Source organism: Mustela nivalis, assembly GCF_964662115.1.
Source record: "Mustela nivalis genome assembly, chromosome: 1".
Classification (NCBI taxonomy): domain Eukaryota; kingdom Metazoa; phylum Chordata; class Mammalia; order Carnivora; family Mustelidae; genus Mustela; species Mustela nivalis.
This window is the reverse complement of record NC_139020.1, coordinates 61,995,398-62,015,986: the sequence shown is the minus strand read 5'-3', so window position 1 is coordinate 62,015,986 and position 20,589 is coordinate 61,995,398.

The following is a 20,589-nucleotide window of genomic DNA, read 5'->3' as shown; positions in this document are numbered from 1 at the left end:
GGATGGGTGAAATAGGTAAAGGGGATTAAGAGTACATTTATCATGTTGAGCACTGATTAATGTATAGAATTGTTAAATTGTTAAAGTGAAATAATATAACACTGAATATTAATTATACTTGAATAAAAAATTTTCAAAGGCGAAATGATTTTGCAGGAGTTATACCTTCCAATATTTAAAAAAAAAGTATGTAACATAATCATAATCATTTAGAAAGAAGTGTAAACAACAGAAACATTTGCTATTATATTTTTATATAATTCCCAGGTTTTAATTAGTAAATGAAAATACTAATTTTGAAGAGGATCATCATTCTAGGAGTCTAGGTAAAAAGAGCATTTTAAAGTTTAGATTCTGGAGTGCTTTGAATTCCATTGTTGTTGAGAATTTTATTATTTTGTAATGAAATATGTTGGGTTTTCATTATTTCTGGATTACTGGATATGTTATGAATATTAGAAAATGGGTAGTCACTGTGAAGTGAAACCGGATTGTTCAGAATCATAACCTTTGTGTGAGATGAATAAGTTCTCTGAGGACAAATTCTGAATCAACTTTACATTCTTCCAGAGCCAGGCAATTTGTAAGAAGGGATTTAATAAATATTTGTCAAATGAGTGAATGAATAAATGAATTATTTAACCAATGAATGCAATGGCAAATTCTGGCCACCTTGAATAATACTTCCCCAAAGTGCCAGAATTAGAAGTTTACAAAGTTCAGAATGAAGGATATGAGATTAATTCAGTACTTGAATTGCCTGGTGCAAAGAAGAGTACCTAATGATGTGGAGGAACATTTTGTTATAACGATAGCCCAAAAAATAGCTATTTCCATTGCAGAGACAATGTCTGAGATCTTATAAATACTATTTCATTCATCCGGGCATTGTTCTAGGTATTGTGGATGCAGTAAACAAAATTCCTTCCTTAAAGATTTTGTGGAGTTAAATAAAATGTCAGGCATTGTTCTAGGTATTGTGGATGCAGTAAACAAAATTCCTTCTTTAAAGATTTTGTGGAGTTAAATAAAATGTCATGTAGTAAAAAATGTTATGAATTTAAAAAGTGGAATAAGGGAGACAGTGAAACATATTTAAAATATGTTTTTAAGTTATTACATTTAATTGATATTTATATTTAAAATAAGATATTCAGGGAGTTTTATAGATTATATGAATTGAGATCTGAAGAAGGTAAAGAAATAACCCATTCAAGATCATTCAAGATCCCTAGGAATCATTTTCTAGGGAGAGAAAACAGGTAGTAAGTAGAATTGCCTTGAGGCAGAAGGTAAAGACTAGCATAGAGGCAGTGAGTCTAGAAGACAGTAAATGAAAGAGCAATAATAGGAAATGAGGTCAGAGAAATGTAGAAGGTGATGGATAATGTGGGGTTTTAATATGGGAAACCACTTTTAACAAGTGGGTAGTTTTAAACAGTGATGAGACATGACATATTTTGAAAGGATTACTCTGGTTATTGAGTGGAGAACAGTGTCTATGCTAGAGAATATTGTGTGGAAGGAAAAATGGCAGTTGAAGTTACTGCAGTAATCCAGATAATAATCTGAATAAGATAATGTCTGGGACCAGCTATGGTGGTTATAAGGTCAGTTTTGGGATATATTTTGAGAGAATAGACAAGAATGTGCATGGATTCAATGTAGGTATAAAAGAAAGATATGACTCTAGAATCATTCCATGATTTTTGACATAAACAATTAAAAGAATTGGAATGTTGAAACTGTGATGGGAAAAACTAGGTAAAAATTAGGTTGAGTGTAGAGGAGTTGACATGAAGAGCTCTGTTTGGAACATGTTACTTTTGAAATGCCTGTTAGACAAAAATCATAGAGATGCCAGTTAGGCAGCCATAGGGTTCTGAATAAAGAAGAGGTGTGTGGATATTTATCTGGGGTCCATTAGGCAGCATTTTAAGCCTAAAGACTACATGAAATTATGTGAGGATTAAGAACAGATGAAAAAGGGTGGTGTAACACGAGGTCCTAGGTCATGTCAAATGATGAAGCAATTAAAATGAACAATTAGATACATGAAACAATTCAAACTATAACAAAACAGTTAACACTAAAGAAACAAAATATAAAGTTTATATTTTAGAACCAAGACACAATGCACCCAGTGATATAATTTTTCCCCCAAAGGAAGGTATTGGGATTACCTTTCAAGGTCTGACCCAGCCATTTAGGCTGTAACTCTATTTCCTTGAAATTTCTACCTATAAGTGTCCTTTTAATATTTCCCTTGCATTTGAGTCCTAAGAATTGTTAAAAACTAAAATACCAGCTCTTCCTGAGATACTGAAGTTTATATAGAACACTGGATCCAAAATCAGATATGAGGTAGTCCCTAATGCAGCCTGTTGATTTTGTGAAGTTTGAGGATCACAGCTCTTGGTTGTTTAGCCTCCTAAGGAACTAAGAGTCTTGATTGCTGGCAGAGTCAAGGAACCCCAGGTTCTACCACATCTTCTTCATAAGGCAGTATATGCCTTCCTTCACTTACTCAAAAGTAAGAAACAAGTCTCTCTGACTTTTCTCCTCTCATCCTACAGGATGGGAGACACTGAAAATCACACCTAGCCCAAAATATTAATTCTAACTAGTTGCTGGTTTTACTAAGAAAGAACATGAAGGGCACCTGGGTGGCTCAGTTAGTTTAGGCCTCTGCCTTTGGCTCAGGTCATGATCCCAGCATCTGGGATCGAGCCCCACATTGGGCTTTCTGCTCAGCGGAGAGCCTGCATACCCCTCTCTCTCTCTCTGCCTGCCTCTCTGCTTACGTGTGACCTCTGTCAAATAAATAAATAAAATCTTAAGAAAAAAAAAAAAGAGCATGAAAAAACAAAACAAACAAACAAACAAAAACCAACCAGGCTTTCAGAATTGAGTTGAACATAAGGAAGAATGTTCAACAACAGGGTTGTTACCTTGCTGAAATACATTATCATTTCTTAAAAATGTTAAATATTTGAAGAGGTTGTAGGCCTCCTTTTTTTTTTTTTTTCCTACAAGACTTTCAAAATCTCAAAGTATTTCTTATCTAGAAATGTTTTAGGTGTAATTTGGAATGAAGGGCAGTGGCAATTCTAAATTAATATCTTCCAAGGTCTCATCTAGTACATGATTTTATTATTTTGTTTCCTTGGGCAGTTTAACCTCATTTACCTTTGATGTGGCAGAAGCTTTTTTTCCCTTTCATCGTATTTTCCAGATGACTGTGCAACCATTAGAGAGATACATGGTATAAAGAATAAGAAGGGGTGGGGGGAAACCACAGCAAAGAAAGTCCACAAGGGAATAAAGCAAGTTAAACAAATAGATTTTGCTTCATGTTATGAAAATCAAGCTACTGCCTCTTTACCATAATAGGTGAGGAGGCTAGGGATTTCTGTGGAAAATTACCTGTCCCCTAAACTTCTAAATCTAGATACAATTAGTTATAGTTTTTTTGTTTTGTTTTGTTTTGTTTTTGCTTTGTTGCAATATAAAAGGAAAATAAAATTACAAATGCTAAGGTACTTAGAGCCCAAAGTATGCAAATATTATAGAATAAAACCTTGGAAATAGACTCAGAATGTAGAATAACTCACAATACATCACTGATAAGATAACAGCACTGTTCTATGTGATTATGAATCATAAAAGCATGTCTAGTTAAAGAAAGTTCTGTATTATGGAGAAAGTATTTCATTCCTTGAGACAAATGGAAATGACTAAATAAGGATTGTCTTCCAGGATTTCAAATACTCTGAACCCAACTAAATTTGTGAAGTTTAGTTTTAAAGAAACATTTACTAAGTTTGAAGATTGCAACTGTTGCTCACCCTTGTTGAATGTGACCTTGTTAAAAATAAGAGCTATTCTAACCCTGTGGTTTTCTCCTTTTCTTTTAAAGAAGATTCTTTTTTGCCAGAGTCTCTAAAGGTTTTTTCCTGCCTCATTACTTACTGCATCCAAGTTTCCCTAAGAACTTACAAGTAACAAATATTTACTATGTTTGTTGCACCTCATTCCAATTTTAGCTTTCATTCATTCACTTTTCCTGGTGTATCATCCTGCTCGTCAGTTGTTCAGGCCAACATCTCAGAATGTGCAAAATTTGCCAAAGGATTCTGTGCTTGTCCCACAATTAATCATTGACAGTAACTGACACAAAGGAATAGGCATTGTCATCTCTATGTACACACAGCATAGCCAGAGAGTATTCTAGGCACACAGTGGAGCTTTTTAAAGTATAAGTTGTAGATTAGCTTTCTAGATCCATCCATGGATCTGTTGCATGGATAGATGGATCCACTCTTTCCACTCTATCCACTCTTTGTAGATACAGCTATCCACTCTTGGGTAAGTCCTAAACTACTAACCTTGAAGCTGCAGAGTCTCTTGGAAACACAGAAGAGTCATCACAGAGAAGCTGCTACTTGCACAACATCATGGGTAGTAGAGATCTAATACCCAAAAAGTTTTATAGTCTCTCTTACCTTCCCTGTTTTCCATCTATCTCCTTCCTTTATTTCCTTTCTATAATATATTTATGTATCTAGGTATAATCTATCTATCCTGTGTAGAGTGCATTAGGTAAGTCTGGGAACCCAACACATTTGGCATTATCTTTGGTACAAGATCTATAGAGGTGAGGCCATTGAATCCCTGGAGATTCTCCCATAGAGCCCTGGCTATTTGAGTGTGTGTGAGACAGAGACAGAGAGAGACAGAAAGCAAGAGGACAGTGAGACAGGAGAGCAAGAGAGGAGAGATTTCTTCAGCTTTTCTTCAGCATTTTTCTTTCATGTGAGGCCTCAGAGATTTCCATATGAAAGATATTTCATATAACTCTGAGGTGTAGACTTCCCTAGAAGTCATCAAGAGGCTTCATTTTACAGACAAAGAATTCAGGGCCTGGACAGTTCAGGTGACACTACCCATGAATAGCCGAGCTTGCATCTTACACGCACACGACCTGATCTTTCAATCAATCACAATCCTTTCCCTCCACCCCAGCTTAAATCCAAAAAGTTCTTCCTCTATTAAGAGAAACATAAATCAAATATGAATGACTATAAAGTGCGGAAATATTAAAAGGGAGAAAAGATGAAGGGCAAGTACAAGTACAACTTAAAAGTTACCAAGTTTTCCTTATTTTTTCACATCTTTAACATTTCTAACTCTTTCGAATTAAGATAAAAAAGCACATTTGGTATGGTTAATGAGTTGAACCTATTTATCAACAGTTATAGGATATACTGCCTATCACAGTAGAATATTTTCAAAACATGTTGAAAGTTCTTTAAAAACTAGTTGAGAAAGTCACCTAATACACTAAGATTAATGCAGCAATAGCTGTAATTTCATGACTACCGTAAGTGTATAGACCTTAGAATAACCACAGGAGGATGTGAGGGCTTTTCCTCAGTATGAATAAATTATGTTTACATTAACTTGTACCAAACAAAGTTTTGATCTTGAAGAAACAACTGTCACCATTTTTTCATCCACATGTCATTTTATAGCCAAAGTTAAAAATGCCTTCTGAGACACCCAACAGAGTGTCTGACATTTAGCCAATCTTAGGGTCATGACTGTGGAATTGCTATTTTTTTTTTTCCCTAAAATAATGAGAAGCTTCCTCCCTAGTTCCCAAAGTGTATTAGCATGGGATCCTCTAAGAGGCCATGTCCAAGTATGCCCATGATTCCTTATGGGCCTGTGGAGCAAGTTCTTTCACATAAAATCAAGCAGACACACAGTCTCAATACTCTCAGGTTACCGGGAGTACTCAAGGCTTGAGGCACGCGTGGACCTACCCTCCTGCACATGAAAGAAAATAAACTTGGATAAAGGTAGTTGTAGAAAGAAGACCTCTAGACAAGCTGCCTTAGTTTCCTATACTAAGGACACTTACATTCTTTCCTTCTACCAAATTTGAAGTTTTAAATTTAAAACTTCCCTATTTTTCACAAACTAGTTAACACAAAATCTGTCCTTATCTATAATCTCTCAATCATGACCTTGTACAATATTTGATGGATCAAAAAGTCTATTATGTCAGAAATGAATACATTGAGTTTATAATTTTGTTGAGTCCTATAAACTATTTTTTTTTATTTTTATTTAAGCATAGTTAACATATAATGTTAAATTAGTTTCAGGTGTATAATATAGTGATCCAATAATTCTATACATTACTCAGCGCTCATGTCCTTCACCTATTTCACCCATTCCCCGCCATCTTTCTCTATATTTAAGAGTCTGTTATGTGATCTTCCCCTGCCCCCTTTGTTCATTTGTTTTGTTTCTTAAGTTCTTATGGTATTTATCTTTCTCTATATGACTTATTTCACTTAGCATCATATGCTAGACCTATCCGTGCTGCTGCAATGACAAGATTTCACTTTTTATGACTCAATGATATTCCAGTGTGTGTACATGTTTGTGTGTGTGTGTGTGTGTGTGTACCATGTCTTATTTATCCATTCATCTATTGATGGATACTTGGTTGCTTCCATAATTTTGCTGTGGTAAATAATGCTGCAATAACCATAGGGGTGCATTATAACCTTTCAAGTTAGTGTTTTCATGTTCTTTGGGAAAATAGCCAGTAGTGTAATTACTGAATCACATGGTAATTTTATTTTTAATTTTCTAAGGAAACTCCATACTGTTTTCCACAGTGACTGTACCAGTTTTCATTCCCACCAACAGGGCATGAAGTTTCCTTTTTCTCTACATCCTTGGCAACACTTGTTGTTTACTATAAATTAATTTTATCATTAATTCCCAAAGAGTTAAACTCAGCAAAAAGTTCTGTTATCTTTGGGAAATAGTATTCATGATGGCTTTCCTTGCCAAGTTTTTTAAAGTGAGCAAACAATTTCATGACCATAGGTCACTTAAAGTGCTTTCTTTCAGAGGAGCTGTAAAACTGAATACTATCATAACACATTTCTTTATATAAAATAGGTGTGTCTGAACTAAATTATTTATTTATTGTGCTAAAAAGTAAGGAATTTATTTTCTTCATTCATTTTTTAAGCAAAAATTAGATAATGTGTGACATTGTTATTAAAAACGCATTCACTACTATTAGCTTTAGACAGGGAAAGGAAAACCACAACCCATGGGCCAGATCCAGCCCACCACCTATTTTTGTAAATAAAGTTTAATTGGAACACAGCTCTGCTTATCCATTTACGTGCTGTACATGGCTAATTGTGCACTGCCACAGTTGGGATGGCAATCTTATGTCCTGCAAAGTCAAAAATATTTACTTTCTGAATTTTTATTAAAAAAAATTCCTGGTATAGCCTCAAGCTGTGATTTGATAGGAAGACAGCTCCTATAAATCCCCGAATAGTTTCTGGTAACATATCCTGGTCAAAAAATGTGATTCTTGATATTTCAAAAACTGAGGGATCTGAAGTCTTAACCAAATTTTGAAAGGCCATGATATATGTGGAGAAGTATTCTCTCTTGAATCCAACAATATTATGCAGAGTTAGTATGCCCATTTTTTTTTTTTTTTTTAAGATTCTAGTTATTTATTTGACAGACAGCAGAGATCACAAGTAGGCAAAGAGGCAGGCAGAGAGAGAGGAGGAAGCAGGCTCTCTGCTGAGCAGAGAGCCCCTTACAGGGCTCAATCCCAGGACGCTGGGATCATGACCTGAGCCGAAGGCAGAGGCTTTAACCCATTGAGCCACCCAGATGCCCCCAGTGTGCCCATCTTTAAAGAAAGATTTAATGTGAATTTTATTTTCATTTCCAGGAGGATATGTCATTTATTTGTAGTTGTTTTTTCCACCACCCTTTCTGTTCCTGCCATAATACCTATACAAGTTATCTACGGTCTGTGTGAGAGACAGAATGTGTCCAGAAGCTGGAAAACATGTTTTCCTTGATTAATTTTTAATGCATTGGTTTTTTTGCTTACCCTAAAAACTATCCCTACTTTTAATCCATAGCAAGACTTTCATAGGACATCAATCAAGATTTCATTGTTATTACTATGTGTTATCTTCCACTTTACTCTTCATTTCACACTTTCTTTTTCCATGTCACACATGGTCTTCCCCAATCCAATGATCTAATCCTTCGAATAGTTAATGCCATTTGAGTAGAAGAGATAAAACATAGCAGTCCTGGTCAGTGAGCAAACAGTTTTGTAGTTCTCCTGGACTTCAGGAAAAAAAAAATTATCTTAGTTGCTCTCTAGAACTTTGACTTTTATTAACTATTTTAAACAAACCTTTTCTACTGAAGAGACCAGAAACAAAGTACAATATTGGTCATTTCAATAATATTTATCATTGTAAATATCAAGCCAGTTCCAACTGGACCTGTCACTGGATAATCAGACACTAACGATAAACTAAGGGATGATGTAGGTAAATACAGAACAACCACTTATATTAAAGAAATCTTGTTCAACCTGATATATAGTAAAAGAGGTATCAAAATTTATAGCAGCAATTAGGGAGACATACTTACAAATGTCCCAAATAGAGGTTTATAAGCTTCTTGAGGAAATGAAGCTAATATATCAGTCCCTTCTGATTCTCTTAGTAATATACTAAGTTCACTTACTAAAAATATACAGTAAATGCTAAGAGTTGGCTGATGAAAATCCTGTAGGACATTAAGTCTTTCTCAGTAGCTAAACAATAAAAATTAAAAGTCTTATTTCCAGTCCTTTGTAAGTATTGTTGAACACTCACTCATTCCTTTTTCCAGCACTGAGAGTACCTTGCCTGTTTAATTTTTTAAAAAGTAAATGGTCATTTATTTTTCTAATCTCTAATGATGTAAACTTAGAGAAATCAAACAATCTTAAATTCACCTTTTTATAGAAAAGCATACCATTTTAGACAAAAGTCATTATGGAGCAAGAAACATAAAAAGGATGAGAATATCAGGCACCTGGGTGGCTCAGTTGGTTGAGTGACTGCCTTCAGCTCAGGTTATGATCCGAAGTCCTGGGATTGATTCCCACAATGGGCTCCCAGCTCCATGGAGAGTCTGCTTCTCCCTCTGACCTTCTCCTCTCTCATGCTCTCTGTCACTCTTCTCTCTCAAATAAATAAATAAAATATTTTTTTTAAAAAAACTAATGATTTACTATATGTTGGCTAACAACTTAATTTTAAAAAAAGGATGATAATATGAAGTATATTTAAAATCACAATAAATGTCTACTAAAGAATAGAAAGATAAAGTTCCATATCTGTCCAGCAGTCTAACCTATTACATTTCATTGTCACCTGAGTCATATAGTATACATCTCATAGACATTCCAAGTTAGGTCATTAGAGCAACATGAGAAATGGATGGCATGTTTGTCTACAATAGTTTTAGTCACCCTATAGAAAGATTCATTTTATCCTCTGCTCACATAGTTCTTAATACAATAGAGAAGTGAACACAGATTTTCATTTTCTGGAGAAATTCAATTCCAAATTTTAATCAAATTCTTAGTAAGTATCAGGTATCAAACACCATATCTTAGGCACAATTGGAAATTACAAAGTCCATTCATTTATTCAATAAATGTCTTTAAGCTATCTTTCATGCATAATTTGCCATGTTCAAATATGAGAAATGAAAGTCACAACTCTCCAGTGAAGAAATAAAACAAATTCACTAAAATCTGTGATACAAGGCAATATGTGACAAACATTATTCAGATACTATAATCAGAAAAATTAAAAAAAAAAGAAAGAAGTTATTTCTAGCTGTAGGGACAAGAGACAGTCCTGAAGGAGATGGCATTTAAACTGTGTTTTAAACAAAGTATAAAAATTTAACAGATATAGATGTGAGTAATGGGAATTGGCGTTCTAGGCAAAGGGAGTAGCATAAGCAAGGACATGAGCTGAGGAAATATGAATGTGTATTAATGGAATCAAATGTATTAATGGAATCTAGTGTATTAAGAGAATGTGGCAAAGGTGAAAGTGTATTAATAAATCAATCTGTATGTTGGGATAGGGTACAGGTGAGGTAAGAAATAAAAGAGAAAAGTGTAAGGTAAGATCAGATTATGGAGGACCTTCAATGGCAGGCTTAGGTCTTTGGTCTTCCAGAGGCAATGGAAGGATTTTAAGTAAGAGATTTAACTTCATACATTAATTTGGCAACACTTTTTGGGAGAGAAAGTAAGGGGGAAAGAGATGCCATCCAGTGGCTGGCTGCTATGTTAACAGACTAGTGAGGAACAGAGCTTATGATATCAAGCCAACACAGTGGATAGACTGTACGAGAAAGATATTCAGAAAAGAAGTTGGTTCAAGTAAGTGAATCTACAAGCCCTCATTTTAAACCATTTTATATTCATTTAAATGTGTTGACAAGTGTGAGGAGAGGTAGAGAAAATGTGTTAAGAGAGCTCATGAGATAAGAAAGAATTTATCCAAGGATGACAGAGAATTTTTGGTTGGCTATAAAATGTTTTGCCAAGAAGAAATCATCATTCTTCTAAATTTTAAAGTGGGTTTTGATATAATATTTGTTGAAGTCAATATTTTATATATATATGCACATATGCATTATCGTATACCCATATACATTTATATATATATATATATATATATATATATATATATATACACACACTTATATAATACACAAATCATTTGGGACTCTAATAAGTTTGCCTGTACTACTAAAAATTTTATATTAATTAGTGTCTTTTAATGGACACTGTCTTTTTATGGTGCTATAACAAAATATGAGAGAATGATTGGCTTATAAACAACAGCAACTTATTTCTTACAGTTCTGGGTGGTCAAAATTCTAAATCAGGGTGCCAATATGGTTGGAGTCCAGTGAGAGCCCTTTTCTGAGCTGCAGACTGCTGACTTCTTCATGTATCCTCACATGGAAGAAAGAGGGCCAGAGAGCTAATGACCTAATTACTTCCCAAAGCCCCCACCTCTTAATGCCATCGTACTGGGCGTTAAGATCTTCAACATATGAATTTGAGGAGGGACATGAATAGTTGGTTCATAAGAGTGTTAAAAAAAAATGAAGTACATGTTTTCTGTAACCCATACTTATTACCTATTGCCTATTATGGTGACCTGATTGTCAATTTTTTTTAAAGATTTTATTTATTTTATTTGACAGACAGAGATTACAAGTAGGCAGAGAAGCAGGCAGAGAGAGAGAGAGGAGGAAGCAGGCTCCCTGCTGAGCAGAGAGCCCGATGCGGGACTCGATCCCAGGACCCTGAGATCATGACCTGAGCCGAAGGCAGCGGCTTAACCCACTGAGCCACCCAGGTGCCCCCCTGACTGTCAATTTAAATAAGAGATGATTGAATGCATATATATCTGTGGTGGTTATAGGTGTTTAGACTTCACTGAGTAGCTTCTAAATCAGCCTAAATTGTTTGCCACACATTAGTTCTTCAATAAAATGGCACGGTTCTAACTATAGTTTGTGATTCACCAACTTTGGTCTTATTCAATCTCTCCTCCTTAGAGAATTGTCTCTCTTTACCCCATCTTCTTAAACACCATTAGTTCATTTGCAGCACATTCTAATGCATTATATAAACAGAAAGTGTTAGTCTACAGTGCCCAGGTTTTAACTACAGAAAAATGAGGATTGTTTCTTTTTCCTGGGCCTTGTTCTCAGCAAGTCTTACTTCTGCCCCCATACTCTATATCCCAGCGACTTTTCACCCTTCTTTTGGGTGACTTCTATATGTCTTCAGTGAGTTTTGGAAATAATCAGAAAGACCTCCCTTCCTTGGTTTTTTGGGTGCTCCCTGCCCAGATCAAATTTCCCTTCCATCCTGTAGATTCTGTCATATCTGGCTTTTGGGTGCACAGTGATCCCCTTACATATCACAAATAGTGTGTGGAAAAATAAAATTTTCTCAGCATTTAAATAAATTTGATTAGGCTTTACTTGAATTGAAAAATATGTTTAAATAAAAAATATAAGGGCAATGGATGGATTTGAAGAACAAATATTTCTGATCTGAATGATTACCTAAAAATAGACTTGGCTTGGCTTAGGAAGCTGTTGATTTCCCTCATCCCAAATATCAAAGACTTTAATGTAGAAGAATACACAGTTGACCAGAACACTCAAATAGCAACTCCAAGGCTTGTGTGGTTTAACAATAAGGACTTTTGGTCTTCAGGCTCTCTCATAATCTATGTTAGGTGTTTATCTACAGGCTAAGATCCTAGCATTGTTCCTTTCACTCCAGATAGGTAGAAGTTTGTACTCTGAATGGCCTTGACCTTATTGATCCTTATCTCTAAAACCAAGCTATCTGATCTATGTTTCTCTATACTTGGAGCCCTAACCCATTGTTCTTTTTATTATTTGATTTGCCTAACCACCAGTGGGACTGGTGGCTCTTCAACAGAGTAGCCAGGGACAATTTCCTCTACTTTGTCTATAAGAGTCCTGTGGCCTGCACAATGGATCAACTTCCTTTCTTGAGAGTAAGTCCACCTCACATCATCATCTTATATTCCCACCCTTCCTTCTGTTACTCACCGACCAAACTTTAACATGCTTCTATTTTAAAGTAAATGTTAGCCACCTTTACACAGGGAGAAGAAATACATCATGATATGAAACTGAACCAATAGTAAAAAGGCATTGTTATTCCTGATCATTTTAAAATATTTTCCCCTTTCTGCAACAGTCAAAACTTTCATTTATTGCCCATTAATGTGTTCCTAAAGATATGAAGTTTAATGTCATTTCTAGCCCAGGGGTTGATTATCCTTTGTCCTATCCTTTCAAGGACTGCTTTTATTTTCTGTTTTAATCTCAATATTATATTTCCATTCCATACATATTCTGAGAGGTCATAAGACACCAACACCATTTATGCAAATCAAATAAAAATGTACAGGATGTTTGGTTTTTATTTTCAAAAGTGGTTTATCATGTGCTCCTTGCTGCAGTCTGCACATGCAGATGCTTAAAGACTCCAGTTCTTTGGCCTTGGCATCCTAACTCCAGTGGGCATCGTTTTTTTTTTTTTTTCTTGAGAAGGCAGAGGCCACATTGTCTGTCTTTACTATGTTTAACAATAGGCAACCACAGGGTGGTGTTTTCTCAGAATCCAGTACTGTTCCTATATTTTGGCACCTGCATTTTGAAGATTTGGTATGTCTTTAGTTATATTAAGGAAACAATGCAAAGGTTTTTCTTCATTGTCCTTTTGGACATCTTACCGAATTTCACAGAAGTTCTTATAGACAGATACTTAAGCACCACACTTTGTTACTATTAGGATTCATTCATAAGATTCAAAATTCTGTAGCCAAGTCCCCCATTGGCTTTACTACCTAGAATTAATGTTTCTCTATGCTCAAACTATTTGAAAGGCTTATTTTTAGCCCCAACACCTAGAAAATAACTTCTAGGTAGTTCACCTATAGAATATGCAATAAAACATGGTGGTCAAGAGCACGGTTTGGGGAGACAGGCTGGATTGAAAACCACCGTACTCTACAAAATATGTGACTTTGGACAAGCCACTTGACTTCTCCAGTTTCTTCCTTGATAGCACCATCTCACATGTTTATTAATTATACTAACTAAGATTATGATTATAAAAACACCTAGACAGGTCTTGGTACTTGTTAGGTGCATGGTACGTAATAATCACATCACCCAACTTATTTGGTTTAATTTATAATAGCTGATTTTATCTCACTTTCAAACATGGCCACAGAATAATGTCAAAAGGCACAGAAACATTTTAATAAAAAGATGAATTTGAAGGATATAAAAATCTAAAACATGGAGTGAGGATGGAAGAGACCTGAACTTGGAGGCAATGTGCCAATTAAATTCTGGAAACCCAGAAACACCAGGATTACTGCAATGCAGATTCACTTTTCTTCCTATTTCTACTTCATCTACTTCTCCTAAGATTCAAATAGTATTGCCTAATCCAAAATACTCTCATATGAAACACAGGAGACAGATGTATCTAAATTACTATAAAATTTAATCTGTATACTAAAAGCAACAATTGCTTTAAATTTAAAGAATAAATGTAAATATGCATACATTATTCTTAATATTAATAGATATTATTATTTTCATTTTATACGTAAGTAAAGCTCAATGGATTACCTACCAAGTTCCCTTAAGCAGTAAAATTTGGATAACATAAACCCCAAAATGAAAAATAGAGAAAAACTTAATGATAATTCTGGAATTAGCGCTATAAAACCCTGCAATAAAACCCAAAGATGGTGAGACAGCCTCAGTAGTTTTTCATTGTAAAAAGTCAGTAACATTGTAAAAAAATCCTTTGCAGGGTTTTATGAAATCACACATATGAAAGTACAAGATTGTATGTGGAAATATGTAACATAGTATATGACATATTGTGCTTGTTTACCAAGTGCTGGTTTTCATCTAACACTAAATTCCATACCCTTCTTGCTATCCCATGGAAGGACACACCACTACTGCATCATTTGTACTTCTAAGTTGAAATAAGGTGGGGCGCCTGAGTGGCTCAGTGGGTTAAGCGTCTGCCTTTGGCTTGGGTCATGATCTCAGCGTCCTGGGATTGAGCCCCGCGTCGGGCTCTCTGCTCAGCGGGGAGCCTGCTTCCCTCTCTCTCTCTCTGCCTGCCTCTCTGCCTACTTGTGATCTCTCTGTCAAATAAATAAATAAAATCTTGAAAAAAAAAAAAAAAAGGAAAAAGAGCTGGGCCTCTTGCTTTCTCCCCTTAATCTGGGGCTTTCTCCCTTTCTCTGTTTATCTATCTACCCATCCATCTATGCTACACATTCTTCATCCATTTATTAATTTCCTGTTTACAATCCTGTATTACATTCTTTTTTCTTCAGCTTTTTTCTTTCCAGTCAAAATACTTAGCAGTTTTTAAAAAGTGGTTATGAAAAAATAATTTAAAAATAATTAAAAAGTGGTTAGGAGATTGATTTTCAGAGTCTTGGACTTCTAATTACTACCAGAATGCTTGGTTGCTGCTACACACTCCCTATAGAAAGCTGGCCTTTCATGAAAATGTAAGAAGAAACAGTCAACCACCAATGAATTCTTAAATGCTTTCTATATTTAAGAAATATAATCCAACTAAGGTAGTATATGTAATAGGGAAGACATCTTAGACTGTAAGAGAAGATACCTAAATTTCAATAGCTTAACACAATAGATATGCTTGGATAGGTATTCAGGGGAGCAGAAAAATTCTCCTAGTGATCATTAAGGGATCAAGTTCCATCTTGTTGTTCCACCATCCCACAGAGCCACGTCATAATAAATAGCCAGCCAGAGAAATAGTGGAGGAGAGCAATCATGGAGGAGACACACAGCATTTCATCACAGCCTTGGTCTATCAGTGAGCATTGTCACATTTGCTCATACTCATTGACAAGACATTGTCATATAGACATACCTCACTACAAGGGAGGTGCCTCGTTATAATCCTACTCCTAGAGGAGAAAGCATAACAGAACTCACTGAACAGTGAGAGATCACTGCCACAGCATATCAAAGAGAAGCTATATTTCAACTCTATTTTTGTTTACTCTAAAACAACAACTTGCTAGTCTACTGCTACTTATCCCATTTTGCTGAAGGATCCCTCAAGGAATATTAATTTATTCTGCCTTGTTCCCCAGTGGATAACTTGTTATTTGGGAGTGTGGGTGGCATTAGTTGTAGAAGGGGGATGATCTTTCTTAATGTAATTTTAAATAACAGACCGAATTTAGTGCAGCACCAGGAAAGTATTCAATTAAAAACACATTATTAAAATAAAAATTAATGTTCTGTTGTTGAACTGCTTGGCTGAATGCACCAATTAAAAGTTTTCTTATCTTCCCAACCTCCTCTCCAATCTCTTTGAAGAAAGAGAAAAGACATACACACAAACACACACAACTTTCTGACCAAATAAATTGAGGTTAATGATGAACATTGTCCCTGAAATACTGTAATCTTAAAATTACCTACAACATTTGACACGTGTTGTATGGAAAATAACTGTTAAAAACAAACAAACAAACATAATGCAAATCCCCAGAAGAAATCCTCATGCGGGTAAGCCTTATTTTGGCTCAAGTGCTCTGTGGGTTGAGGCTTGTCCTCACCTAGACCTGCAGGTCATGTGAATCTTTCACAGTACCTGCTCCCCAAAGGCCTTGTCATTCCATTTCTGGCTCTTCCTCACCTGCCCACATGCTCAAGAGGGATGGTTAGAAGCTGATCCTCAGGCAGTCTTCTACTGGTCCCAAATGTTACACATCCTTTCTAGGGCTGCAGACCTTAATCCACAGAAAACTATCTTAGAGCCAGCAGATTGGCTTGTCCATATACAACCTGAAGATGAGCTTCATAATCAGGTTCAGGTCCAGCTACTTGACCATCTTTTCAATGGAGCCCAGCTAGGAGAACTCCAGGATCATTCAGTCCTCCAAGGGCTACTTGAGTGCAGAGTTCTTCATGGAGCTCAGCTGGGCTTGGCAGAGATGTCATCCTTCAACTGCATATGATAAATGCCTCTGGACTGTGCAGACATCATGCGGAAGCAGTAATTAAGGTTCTGTTGCATTTTCTCCTATTTAAGCATTTTTTTCCCCTTTTTGTTTGCAGGGTATTTCATACCTCGGGCCCCTGATATCACCTGCATATAAATTTGCTCTATGAATTTCCTTTCACCTCTTGGGAATCCTACTACAGAGGGTGTATTTTAGTGTTCATCTACCTTCAGGCAGTTTCTTTCTCCTCAACATCCATTTGTGGATATAAGAAATATGGGATTCTGTGCAATAACTAGTTTTCCAGATAGATCCAGCTGCTGTTTCCCTTCTTCCTTCAATCTTTTATCTTTCAGTGAGTTAGCCTTTCTATTCTAATGCAAAATTCTGTCAAGCTTATCTCTAAAGGTTTATATTCAGATGAACAGTGATTATACCCCCACTACTGCAGAGCTGTGAGAACACATAGATGATCATAGCAATTGCTGTGGAGTTGCAAACCAGCTTCCTCATTTGTGTGTATTTACGTGTGCTGAATGACACATGTTTTGTGAATGCCATGAAGTCAAGGTTCCATTGTTTTAAAAGAACTCTAGGTCCTCCAAAAAACCAAATGACCAGAATGGTACCTATTCGAACTGGTTTTAAGATGTGGGAAGTGGAGTCATAACCTCAATTTCTAAATTAATCCTATTTGATGTGCTTTGTGATGGGGTAGCAGGAGGTGAGAAAATAGTTATTAACATTTTTTTAAATGACCGATACAGACAGCTATGAGGAATGGTCTCTTGTCACCTCACAGTTTAGCAAAGAAAAGCCATAGGTTCATAGGGAATTTTGCCTGGAAAGAGCCAAGGATATTATGCATGAACACAGGTGCATATGCAAACACACACACCATTATATACAAACTCAACATATACACACCTGGATAGAAAGACACCTGCATACTAAGACACAGTGCACATCTATATACTACAGTTAGAAAGAAATTGGGGAAAAAAAAAAAAAAACAAAACAGTGGAAGAGGTTTTCATGGGTAATCTTAAGGCTATGTTCTTTTTTTCAGACTTTTAAAATTGGGCAGATGTCTCCTGGACAGTAATTTTCATTGAGGACAGAGCCTAGAGAACATAGTCTTTCATTCTAGGAAGCCTGTACATTTGGTGCAGAAGTAACATTCTGTTACCAGAAGCTGCTATGCCACCAGAGGCCAGGAACACTACCTGGTCATTCTTCCTGGCACCACAGGACACCTCTCAGTCCCTAAACTAACATCCACATCCCGGACCAATGGTTTCAACAGCATTCAATTGGTTTATTTGGCCATTTTTAAAGAGTTAAATTATGGCTTTCTCAGGAGCAGACTCAATTATTTAACTCAAAATTTCAAAATTGAATTACCTTAAGTGAGTGCACTTTACTCTTAATACTAAAATTTAAAAAGAAAATCTCCATATAAAGGATTTATTTATGAAGATTTTATTTTTGAATATGGTTTCTATTATACTGTGGATAAATAATAAATCTTAAAAAAAGAAAAAAAAAAAAAGCTGTATGAACAGATTGCTTTCCCAGTGGGAATGAACTCCAAATATCAGGCTGAGGGATGACCTAGAATCTTGAAAAGCTGAAACATTCCCAGGAGGAGGCAGCCTCTCAGGTATTTTTCTTCTAGTCTTTGCATAGCTTCTATCCCTGAGAAGTGCACAGTAATGAAATAGGTCAGCATGTGGAGAGATATTAAAGAGGTGTTATCTGCCCTGTGAATCATGTCATTCACTGCTTTATGTTCCCCTAGAAATGGAGGAGAAGCAAGAACTCATTAGAGCAAATCAGGCCCAAATTTACAAGCATGTTTTGACTCTCCTGTGATGGATTCAGCCTGGAGCTCTACTTTAGGTTGGCAGGATGATAGAGGTCAGGGCTGGGGAACAGCAAAGGGGAATCAGCATGCACCTGCTCTTTTTCTAATATTGTTTATAATTCACCCATGCTTCAGATGTCTGTCTTTTCATTATACATAATACTGGGTAAGTGTTGTCTGGGAAAAAATCAAGGCTGAGTTGCAGGTACTGCTTTCCAGGAGCTGGCAGTCAGGAAGGGACAAGGAGAAATGTTAATGTCCACATTTAATTTGAAGGCATTATGTGAGTTATAGTTGTGTATATATCTGACTCAGCCTCTGACATTTATCCAAAGGCTTACTAGATGAGGCACTGGGTATGGATTATCTCATTTCATTCTCACAAAAATCCAATGAAATGATTATATACTTGGTTCCATTTTGCAGATAAGGAAGCTGAAGTAATGAGCTCAAGGTCACATACTTAAGTGCTGCATGTAATCTCTTCAAACCTTTATGTGTTTTGCACACAATTGCCAGAGAAACCTTCCTAATATAGCTTTGATCTGTATTTAACTCCTTATTGACCCCCGCCAGTGATCCCTACTGCCTACGTAATAAAGCTGTGGTGGATTTTAGACGTCAGTGTCAGAGTCCTACTTTGTTGCTTTAGTGGCCTCTGCTCTCTCACAGGACCAACTGTTTTTGCCTTCTTCTCTTGCTATTTCTCCACATAACTTACACTTTCTGGTGAATGAGCTTTTGCTCCCACCCTGTGAATTCCTTGATTTCTGGGAACTTGGGATCTAATCTGCCTGTCACAGGGAAGAAAAGTCAGTCAGCATGGCTGTGCCTCTGCCATGGCACTGGATGTTTGTGTAGCTTTTATCCTGGGCTGTCCTTTTCTGACATCGTACCTGCACCGGTTGTCCACAAGCCATTTTCCCAAGTTGGCTGCCTATGTTAGTTTTCTAGGGCAACATAACAAAGTACCACAAACTGAGTGGCTTCTATATGTTGTCTTACAGATTTGAAGACTAGAAGTAGGAGATCAAAGTGTCAGCAGGGTTGGTTCCTTCTAATGGCTGTGAGGGAGAAGCTGCCCTTCTTCTCCTCTAGCTTCTAGGGGTTTGCTGGAAGTCTTTGGCATTCCTTGGCTTAGAGATGGAGCACCTCAATCACTGCCTTCATCTTCCCGTGATGATACCTTTGTGTGTATGTGTAAATAAAATTCACCACCCCCGTTTCCAAGGCAACCTATGTAGGAGTGCTGAAAACCATGACTCCATCTTTGACCCTCCATCTTGTTCATGCCTGAGAAATGACCTACCTCGTAGCTACATGTTCCAGGCTCACAGGAGGTTAATGTATGTCCTGACCTGGATGTAGGATGGCTTGTTCTGATCTTCCCTAAAATGGCACACAGAAGGCTCCACTTTCGATAAGCAGTAGAGATGACTGGTGCACAGAAGTCCCCACTTTAGATCCTAGTAGAGATCCTCTGGCTCACAGATGATGCCAATTTAGATAACTACCCTCTGATCTCACCATCCCGCCTCTCATTCTATAAATGTTGGGGATTAAGGCCTGGATTGGGCAGAGAGTGGGGGGAGTTATGCTGCTGCCATGAATAGTCCTTTGCCAAGTCTCCTTGTCAGTAAGTTACCCTGACTAAAGCTCTGTAAATAGTATATAGTGGCTTGTGTCATTTTTCAATCTCAAAGTGTCTTCTCAGTCTGGAGTATACTTCACTGTCCCTCCTCTACCTTCTAACAACCTGTCATGTTGGATTAGGGTTCACCCTATGACCTATCTAATTAATTACATCTGCAAAGAACCTATTCACAAATAAGGTTACATCTAAAGTACTGGGGATTAGACCTGCAACATACAAATTTGGGGGGAACACATTTCCACTCATAACACTTGCCCATTATTTATGCAGTAGTCTGTTATGGCAACCACTGAGCCCTACATTTTTATACCTTTATTACTATATGCAACATCTGGTAACCTCTGGATCACAGTAGGCACTTAGATGAAAGCAGTTAGGAAAGATCCTACTGTGAGTCAAGTCTGATAGTCTCCCTTCCAGGAGCAACTTCACAACTCAGAGCTCGGTAGAGAACAGAGAGCATTTCAAGTCATAATTATTGGGAAAGGAGAACTTTGCAAAATTATTTTTTGGTTGTTGTTGGAGGTTTTGATGGTATTTTTTCCATCTTA